At 37.3% G+C, this 10,732-nt stretch overlaps 1 long non-coding RNA gene across 2 annotated transcripts; it reads right to left on the bottom strand.

The window, feature by feature from the left end:
* Window positions 1-769: 769 nt before the first annotated feature.
* On the bottom strand, window positions 770-10,111 carry LOC135157029 (uncharacterized). 2 transcript variants are annotated; one of them, XR_010296110.1, is made up of 2 exons: window positions 10,018-10,111; window positions 770-2,523 (listed from the first exon to the last, which is right to left on the bottom strand). It is a non-coding gene; the product is annotated as an uncharacterized LOC135157029 (long non-coding RNA). The 2 variants fall into 2 exon arrangements; XR_010296111.1 differs by lacking the exon at window positions 10,018-10,111 and adding an exon at window positions 9,923-10,005.
* Window positions 10,112-10,732: the final 621 nt, after the last annotated feature.

The raw sequence follows: 10,732 nt of genomic DNA on the forward strand, positions 1-10,732 counted from the left end.
TGATTTATTCTCCTTTGCGTATTATCAACCATTATGCAAATTATCGAGATTAGCAGAATTAGAGTTTGAATATCTGAGGGTAGGGACGCTATCATTAATTACCAGCAATGTATCGAATACCACATGGTTTGATCAAGCGAGCTTAAAAAGCAGCATCTCATAAGATACATGCATAATGAACGGAAACCATGGCAACTCAATAATGGGGCAACGTCAAGAGTTTTGCTTCAACCTTGAGTTCCTAATATTGATAATGATGCCTTTGACAAGGATAAAGCAATTTTCCAGAACAAAGGAACAAGATTTGAAACAATCCCATTAAATTTTTGTGCTTTTTTTTTACTGAAAATTGTTTACCGATGATTAGGGTATATAACGAGGATGGCCTGGCATCGATAAATAAAACAAAGGCGAAGTTGTGATGGACTATCTTTTCTGGTCCATTGAGAGCGTTATTGGGGGTTGCATTTTTAATGGCCTTTACAACTTTGACTCTTTCCCTTGGCAAACTCAAAATGAGAACCCGTCCATCAAAGCCCGGTAGAATGAACATACAGATTCCCATCATTAATGTATACGGTAGAGGTTAGGAAAAGGGTATGGAGGGATTAGTTGCATTTCATATTTCACGAATTATGAAATTGACGAAAACATGAAGAAAATTCTGATACTGGAGATTGGAGAAGCCAATGTAGTGTACCCTATGATTATAATAAAATTTATCTGAGATTTTGTTATTTTTCAGGTTTAAAAAGCTCAATGTAATTCAAGGAACATTTATCAAAATAAGATTTTGTGAGCTCACGAAAATGCTGCACATGGCTGAAATCACTATCGAAATACTTTCAAAGCTGTGCAAATTGTGATAGCTTCTTTCTTTAATAGTATTTTCTTTTAATCAAAGCTCAGGTTTCGAAGTGCAAGTAATACATGGTTATATCAAGAAGGTCATTAATAGACTGTTCTACCATCAATATCAAACAACAAAATGACTTTCTTGAGGGAACTTGTTACTGATTCTGCAACGCATCGCAAGAATAGAAATACTTTCAAAGAGGTTGTGCAGTATCGTTTGCATCACAGATGGAATAACAACATGTATAGCCAAAAAACATAGTTGTAAAGGTACTTCAACAGGAAAACCAACACACACTTACAGAAACATATAAACAATTATTTAAAAAAAACATTAAAAGGACAGATTACAAGCAAGATAAAAAAGATAAATTCACATGCTACAATTCACACTTCAGCATGTTTGTAAAAAATAGAACAGTGTTCAGCAAAAAAATGAAGAAAAGAGAGAGAGATTAAAACACAAGGCATGTTGAAAGCGATGTTGACAATATCTTGATGATCGTTGCGATGACAGTATCCAGGATGTACATAACTTGGTGGAGGGAGATTGCGAATGTTGAGTTGCTCGAAGTAAATCCTCTTTGGAGGAAGCACACGGAAAGCAGCATTTCTTTTTTTTTTGACATGGTGGTTGATTCATTCTGATTCCAACAGCAATATTCCCGACATCCATAAAAAAAGTGAAAGCTTTCTCTTTATAGAAGGAAACGTGCCCTTGATATTGAAAAGCTTTCACCAGAGATGGCAAGTGCATCGCTTGATCCATGCATTATAAAGCGAGGTGAAACACAAAGGCTCTGGCGATCACTGTGTGTTGGGGTGAAAACCGTGCAGTTGCATCGAGCGGTATTAAAGATCTAATATTGAAGATTTGCTATTCACTTGAATAATAGATATTCACTGTATCATATAGATTCACTGAAAAATTCTAGGATAAAACAATATTTTTCCTCGAGATGATGCTCATAAAGAATCTGCTTTCCAGTCTATATTTTCAAGCATGAGTCACGATTGATCCATCATTTTGTCAGAAGTACATTTTTTTTGGATAGGGTAATTAGATTTCTCCTGCTTATTACTTCATGAGCTCCAAACCAGCTCAATATCTCCTATTATCACTTTGTGTCGTTGATTCTCTAGATTAAATACACTTTATAATAGTTTACAAAATGATAGTATAAGTTCACACACCCCATAATTCATTCCTTTAAGGCTTATCTCCCATTGCTTTCTTTGTTCAATGGTCATAATGGTGTCCACAAGCTCCGAAAGGCCACTATCTGATGGCCTCTTCAGACTGGTGCCACATTTCTCACCCTGCACCCCTGAGATCTTGAGTGGAGGAACATGTCTGAGAATTGATCATGCTCTCTCGCATCCCCCAGAGAACCAAGGAACACTCGCCACTCACGCTCGTCGTCGTCATCACGGCTCGCTGCATCTCGCATCCTTCTCGACGTCGACGGGCAAGGGTTTCATGGATGGACAGAACGACTGAAACGGATGAATGGACGGACTGACGAGATGACTCCTGGAGGATGTTGACCGAAGGGTAGCATCCGTACGTTACCATGGTGATGATGGCCACCTCTTCCTTGGCTTCGGTGTTTCTGAGTTGTATTTGGTTGGCATCAGGAAATCCATGGGTGTGACTCCTTTGGAAGACTGATAAAGAAAGACAGAGAAAAACGAGAAAAAATTATGTACAGGTCTCATATATTTTCACCACATTATGATAATGGATCAATACAAACTTACATATATGTAGAATTTGAAGATACACTATTTCAAGGTCAAGTCCACCCCAGAATAATGTTGATTTGAATAAAAAGAGAAAAATCAAACTAGCATAACGCTGAAAATTTCATCAAATCGGATGTAAAACAAGAAAGTTATGACATTTTAAACTTTCGCTTATTTTTCACAAAATAGTGATATGCACAACTCAGTGACATGCAAATGAGACAGACAATGATGTCCCTCACTCACTATTTCTTTTGTTTTTATTGTTTGAATTATACAATATTTCATTTTTTACAGATTTGACAATAAGGACCAACTTGACTGTACCATACTGTAGTATTAAGCAGTGCTAATTCCACATGTTCAGGGATAAAATAATAGTTGTTTCACTTGACAACGAGGAGAAAATTAGAATATTTCATATTTCATTTAATAAAATACAAAAAAAAATAGTGAGTGGATGACGTCATCAGTCTCTTCATTTGCATACCGACCGGGATGTGCATATAACTGTTTTGTGAAATTAAGTGAAAGTTTAAAATTTCATAACTTTCTCATTTTACATCCGATTTTGATGAAATTTTCAGTGCTACGCTTGTTGGATTTTTCTCTTTTTATTCAAGTCAACCTTTGTTGGGGTGGAATTGTCGTTCAAATGATTAACGCTGAAATTCAAAAGGGAATTTACAGAGGTAATAAACAACCCATTGCCCTTCTGCTCCTTGTAAGATATTTTCAAGGTTAAAAAGATAAAAATAGTAATGCACTGAAATCTAAAGATTACATTGTACATGTAGCTTTTATAGTATCCCACAACAAATGCAATAAAACCTCAAATATCTGTGTATAAACAATGAAAGTGGATTTTTTTTTTGTAAAAGTCTCGGGCTTAATTACATCAGAATGACAGGAAACGATTACAAAAAATAATGAAATTCTGATACAATCAGTTAGCATTTCCTCAAGATACTATTATCAGTCAAGTTCACAGACTTCCGCTGCCCCAAGGATGATAAGATCAAGTGAACTCTACAAACTTTGCATTGTCCAAACATCATTAGAGCTTAATAGTTTGACCTCTTATCAGGATCAATAGGCACAGGCCAACCCCTTACGCTACCTTGGATTTGCAACGATATGCATGTAATTCTGTTGGAAATAAATATATATGCTAAATGATCACAGCATCATGTACATGTGGGTCTGTATTAGGGAGTCTTTGCAATAATATTGCTACGGGACAGATTCTAGAACATAGTAAATGTATTGGAAATGCCCATCAAATCACAATGAACAGCCGAGTGGTCTTTGTCTAATATTAGTGAACCGGGATAGCAGATCGTCTTAGATTCTGAGCTGACTAAAAATGGGAAATATGTCGCTTTTCCAGAGTCACGGACGAAACTGCTGCTTTGATTCACCGATTTTTGACAAAGCTGCTTTGTCATTGCGGTCTGTATAGACAGTACTGTATGTTTATTCTTTTAAAATGAAACTTGAAAGATGATTTTTTTTAATGATGCATCTAATAACAACCAGGGGCCCGTTTCATAAAGGACTTGCAACTGTTGTAATTTTGCCATTATGGCAACTACCATGGTAACAGGTCTCAGCAGCCAATCAAAATCAAGGTTACCATGGTAGTTGCCATAGTGGCAAAGTTGCAACAGTTGCAAGTCCTTTATGAAACGGGCCCCAGGTGACATCTTGTATTCTGATTGAACAATATCTAGTGCTTTGATAATACAAATCAGTTCTATAATATCCATGCCCAGTGTACGAACACAGACCCTTCACAGTGAGATTGGAATGGATAAAGACAACTGGTTTTCCAGCATTCACACAGTACATATACACCTGTTGAATCAAGTTGGCACGCCCCCTCCCTCTCCAAACGCCATGACCAATACAAGGGAACCCGTCTGTGCTTTTCAATGCTACCATAGAGTTACTTACCCTGCAGGATATCAATTGGATAATTCAGTCAGGGTCACATCAGGTCATTATGGTAATTGCATTGGTGACATGATCCCAAACTTATACCTTCTTCCCAATCACACACTGTATGGACAAGGCAACTCTATTATAAAATTGTGACATCTGAATACCGTCTTTTTGGCCCAAAATAATGATACAAGTTATAGTCCTACATGATAAATTCAGCTCAGCAGATAATTAGGCTACATAAAAGAGACCTCTCTTCAAAGAATTTCAAGAAATTCCTTGAAAGCTCGAGCATCCAACAAAGGAGTAACAGTGCTAAAGCCAGCCAGAATAATAGTATGCAGCACTTAGAAACATTGTATGATTATAAAGCGCTACATGTATATACAAATGTTGCATTTTATTATTACCCTCAGAAAACAATTTTAGGTTCAGTTCAAGGGTATTGAGGACAAAAATGGGTCTTGGGTCTTGTCCAGAACTTGATGATTCAAAATGATCGGTTCAAGTTCCACATGTGCATGTATATTGGAAAGTTTCCATCTATTCTGAAATGTAGGGTCACTCTGTGACAATCCTGCAAAAGCACTTTAAGATCTTGGTACAAGAATAGGCCTACATGTAGACATGTAGATGCTCCCTTTGTGATCCCATATGCCCTACAACATGTAATAAGCTTTGCATTTTCCCCAGGTCAATAGGACAAAGTAAATCTTTTTACTTGTTGTGACATGTCTGTGGCTTTAAGGACGTTCCACAGTTAAAGTGAAATCCATGTCATTTTCACCAAACTTTGCACATAGATACTTTAGAACCTTAATATTCGAAATATTCAAAAATTAACATAGGTCCATGTGCTTGATTTTTTGCTATAGAGCTTCAAAGTTCACCCAAATTGATGTTTTTAAGAATTGCGCATTCAAAAGAATTTGGCATTTTTAGACCGCCCAAGATTACTACAATGAGTTTAAACCTCTATTACTCAGTCAAAATACATGAAAAAGTCATCAAATTTCGCAAGAGAATTCATAATTGTATCGTTAAAATGGAGAATATATTTATAGTGCTATTTGTTTGCAATTTTAAGTTTAACAGCACTGTCAGTTCTTAAAAATGGCGTAAAAGATAACAAAATCCCAATCTAAAAAATGTAAAATATCAGTAACAAACTACAAACGTACAATAAATGCTGCACTTTATTCAAAATCCATGTCATTTTCACAAAAATTTGCAGAGTTGTAGAGGAAGGTATACCTAAGAGGTACAAACATTAAAAAATAGGGGTTCATGTGCTTGTTTTTAAACTATCACCATTTTTATTAGAGCAAATGTGCTTTTTAAAACACAAAAAATGTGCCGAATGCTTAGTATCTATGTGAAGAAAAAATCAAAACCACTCTACAGTAACAAACTACAAACGTACAATAAATGCTGCACTTTATTCAAAATCCATGTCATTTTCACAAAAATTTGCAGAGTTGTAGAGGAAGGTATACCTAAGAGGTACAAACATTAAAAAATAGGGGTTCATGTGCTTGTTTTTAAACTATCACCATTTTTATTAGAGCAAATGTGCTTTTTAAAACACAAAAAATGTGCCGAATGCTTAGTATCTATGTGAAGAAAAAATCAAAACCACTCTACCATTTATTCAAACTCGGGCTAATATTCGTGATTCTTGGCAGCACTGCAGAGTAAAGTATTTTGAAATTGTAGAGAATATTTTTTTGAATGGTCCATGGAATAATTCAATTTTTTAGCTTCATGAAATAACGCATCGGATCTGCAGTTAAAGTGCAGAAGATGAGAAAAATCAGCTCATACCCGCAGCTAATTAATACCTGTTCATCCATTGTGACGTCAGCGCGCAGAGTGTAAACTATGCGCAGATCATAATGCGCACAAATATAACTGTGGAACGTCCTTAACTCAAGAGCCCTGGCTGTACACTGTGCATCAACATACAATGTGCAGCGTAGATTGTGCAAAACAAACCCTCAATTCCAGAAGAGAAAAAACTGGGAAAGAATGCACACCCCACTCCATGAAGCACACACAGTCAACAAGAAGAAATTGCTGGCATACACTGCACATTTATGGAACTCTGATTACTGAAGTTTAGAGGGTCAAAAGGCTAATCCATAACTGTAAACTCATCTATAGAATAAATTTGTACAACTTTTTACTAGCAAAAATTACATAAAAGTTTCCAAAGAAAAAATGTAATGATGTCAACCTAAGTACTAGCAATGCAATAAAGGTTTCTGTGCACAAAATTTTGCACAACTAAAGAACTACGAACGGCTTTGTGAAACACTACCTGGAAATGGAACTCCAGACCAATAAATGTAGGCCTATTACAGCCAATATGCATCCCATTAGCAACCTGTTACACTACAAAACATCATTTCCCTCTGAAAACACTTGTAAATAAATCAAGCCATTATAATACAGATTGACACAGATCTTAACGAGGGACTTGTATCCATAGCGGAAACTACCTATCCTAAAACAAACTTTGCAAACAAACAGTGTGAGTGTAATTTGATTTTTACAGATGTGTATTGATCAGATAACTATTTACTCTTGAGGGATCAATCTTAACATCACCATCAGGCCGTAAGTTTTAAGGGCATGGCTACTTTTTTTTTTTTTGGGGGGGGCACAGCTAATCTCCAAGGCCAATTAGAGGGACATCAAGGCCTGTCAAAAGGGCACCCATGGCAATGACTAGTCTGCAGGCACAGACACTGATTGAAACTTTGATCAATAAGTGTGTCTCCACGCAAAGACTAGCACATACAAAACTTCCTGTTTCGGACTTCAGTACACATGGCATGAGTAGGCTGCAATTCAGACCCTTTACTCGAGTGAAGGGTTTGCACAGCAGACTATGCAATGACCTTCATCTAAGCCCTGCAACATCCAAAAGAAGTCACCTGGGACTTGAACCACAGACCTGTAAATCAGTTGGTAACTTTCACCATATAGGCCTGCGAAATTTCATTTTCTAGTTAATCTGTAATAAGGTTTGATTGGGCCTATATAATCTTCTAGTTTTCCATACTTTGTCAATATAATTCTACACTACTCATAGTCGTACGATTGGCATTATAATGTCTGGCATTTCATATCGAGTATAGAACTTCCTGGTTCTGTGTATGGGAATGTTTTGTTACAAGTATTTTCTTTGAAATAATAAGTAACCTGATACCACATTGACGGTATGGTAGATTAACGGTATAATGGATTGGTCTGATTGATCGGTTGGTTGAGTTCATATTTGAGGTCAACAATTTTCATGTAATAACACCTTTCACACTTAACTGTGTTTCTTCTGATAAAATCAAGGGACAAGTTTACCTGCACACGTACATGTAGGCCCTACATCTTGGGGGGAAATGTTATTCAAGTTTACCAAGGCAAGGGCCAAAGTCACTGCAGGCTGCTGAGGGAGAAGTGACAGTGATCGCTGCCGAATGCTCTTGGGGGAATTGGGTCAGGGAATGGCAAAGACACATTAACCATGGAGCTATAATAGCTCCATGCATTAACTAATCAGTCAGTCAGTCTGTTGGTCATTCCAAAACAACCCATAAACCCTCTAGTTTTGATGACATTTTCAGAGAAAACTTCAAAATCACGAATGCATAGACAAATGTAGAGTCTAATGACTGTGCCAGAGTGACATGAGGGGGGGTGACACAAATGAAGAAAAGACAAATGGTGAAAGGCCATAATGATGTTTCCCTTCACTGGCCGTAGAACTCGTCAGAGCCTATGCCTGAGTGGTCACATGATCATCATTAATGCCAGCGTCCGCGCAGAGATAATTTTGTGATTTGGGGCGTCAAATATTTGGTCGGTTGTCAAACCGAATCAGATGACGGGGAAGCTGAAAGCAGGAACATGCAGTCGAGCGAGAGAAGTGGGAAATATGAAATGCAATCAAGCTTGATCAAATGAACAAGCGTTTTACCAGAGGCGGATTGCCTGAAAGTAAACAAGTAGCAGATTGCAGAATGGCAAGACACCGACTGTATAAAGTAAAATATGTTGTTCCTAGATTCTGTAAAGTTTTAGTCAAGGTTGCCAATCACATGTGCTCTAAAAATACATGGTACTGGTAGCAAGAAGGCCCACTTCGTAAAGTTAAAAATGAAGCAGCACGAAAAGAAAGAGTAGAAGACAAAGAACATATAAAGAGATTGACAACCAGGATAAGATCTTTCAAGAAAAAGAGAAAAAAATAAGGGTGACATTTCAGTTACCTCTAAGGATAAAATTTAAGGCCTACTTGACAGCAAGCCTATAAAGGGTTCATTGTATGTTCATAGTAAATGAACTTTTTGTCCGAAAATCATATTTGATAGGAGTGATAGGCTAATCAAACAGGTCCAAGCTGGTGTGTGCCATATATTTGGACTCGACTCCAGGCCAAGTAGATTATCAAAAGGCCTAGATAATCTTGGGCCTGATCACAAATTCTGGTCTAGGCACTTTCATCATTTAATTAATAAAATAACTAAACGTTTGTACCAATTAGTCATGTCATCGTGGACAAAGGGGAGCCTATATAACATGTATTTAAAAACAAAAGAAAAGATAAAAGTTTAGAGAAGCAGACTAACTGTTGTTGTTTATAATTACACATATACTTCAGCTGACCCTGACAAGGTGAATCCAAGTACCAGCCTATTTATGGGGATGACCTTACGTGACCCAATGCTCCTGAACTAGGATACACCACAGAAGCTTTCACACCCACCTGATCAGAGTTAATTACAAGAACTTATTCCAATCCTGCCTCAAAATTCCTGATTATTCTTCATACATGTATGTTGTCTACACCCAACTGAATTCTACACTAACCAGCAAGATTTTCACCAATCCCTGTACAAAGGATGGATACATGTATGTAATTCTTCTTGTAATTCACTTTCACACCACAAAACTCCAAGCTCCTAGCATTACAACCACAGAGAAATTCTGATAGAGTTCCCTCAAAAAATAAACTTGTGGTAATTTTCTTTCTGGGATATTCACCCTCACACTAGGATCGTACCTGGTATTTTGTGATCTCATACATGTAATTCTCATGCCATGGGTGGAATTCCCGATCAGAAAATACTGATGATTTTTTTTGTTGTTATTGAGTGGGTGTGAAAAAACCCGACTGATTCTGATTGTGATTAGATCTGAAGTAAAGTAAGATATCAATGAACAGTCAACAATAATAGTACTGGTAGATTGGTCCACAAACATCTCTTTCACCCCACCCCCTCCTATGCCTCTCACTCCATGAATTGAAACCAAGTCTTTAACTGCATAAAGGCAGAGTGTTACAGTATAAAAATACTTGCACTGTTGCACACACCTTTTAAATTCATATTTTAGATGCCCTGCTGCTAGCCCCATCCCCTTGAATTTTGTTGTAATTTTTGCAGGACCGATGCAATACATTTATAATACCTTCATGAAATGTTACATTAAGATCAAACCTGTATCCCAGACTACAGTGATGAAGTGCTGCTTACAAAGTAAAACATGTCAGTTTCTTGCACTTCCATCAATATTCCATAATAGAGATACATGTATAAAGCTTTTGATTGTTGATAAAATTCACTGGCCTTGAGGGGAGGCTAACTTCCACTTACCTGTGACTAATGCCCAGTCAGTGTAATCCAAGGATTAAATCTGATTTTAACAATAACAAGAATTTGATGGCATTCCTAGGAATCCTACCTCCACTTTCTATTTCTTTGTACTACTACTTCAATTGGCAGGAGGGTGGTGAACAGTGGTCAAACCATTCAAACAAAACTAGATGGACTTTGCTTTTTGACCTTGACACCAGTGGCCCATGCTTATATGCCTAATACCATGCTGATTCCAAGGAATTGTTAGATCTATGATCACACACAGAAGGTGGTTTCAAATCGCCTCGATCATAAGAATCCCTGTTAAATTACGAGAACTTTTGTAGGCTAAAAATACCCATTAATTTTAATTACTGCATTCACACCGCCCCGGAACATACCCTTCAGGATAAATTCCTGAAGTTAGGAGCATGCGCAGTATGGTCTAATAAGCAGGCAAGGCGCGAGATTAAAAACCACAAGCTCAGCAGCCACCCACGGCGCCCGCGCCCAACTACACGCTGGGCTGTAAGTTCCCGTAAATTGCT

The sequence above is a fragment of the Lytechinus pictus genome, chromosome 16 (genome assembly GCF_037042905.1).
Source record: "Lytechinus pictus isolate F3 Inbred chromosome 16, Lp3.0, whole genome shotgun sequence".
Lineage (NCBI taxonomy): Eukaryota > Metazoa > Echinodermata > Echinoidea > Temnopleuroida > Toxopneustidae > Lytechinus > Lytechinus pictus.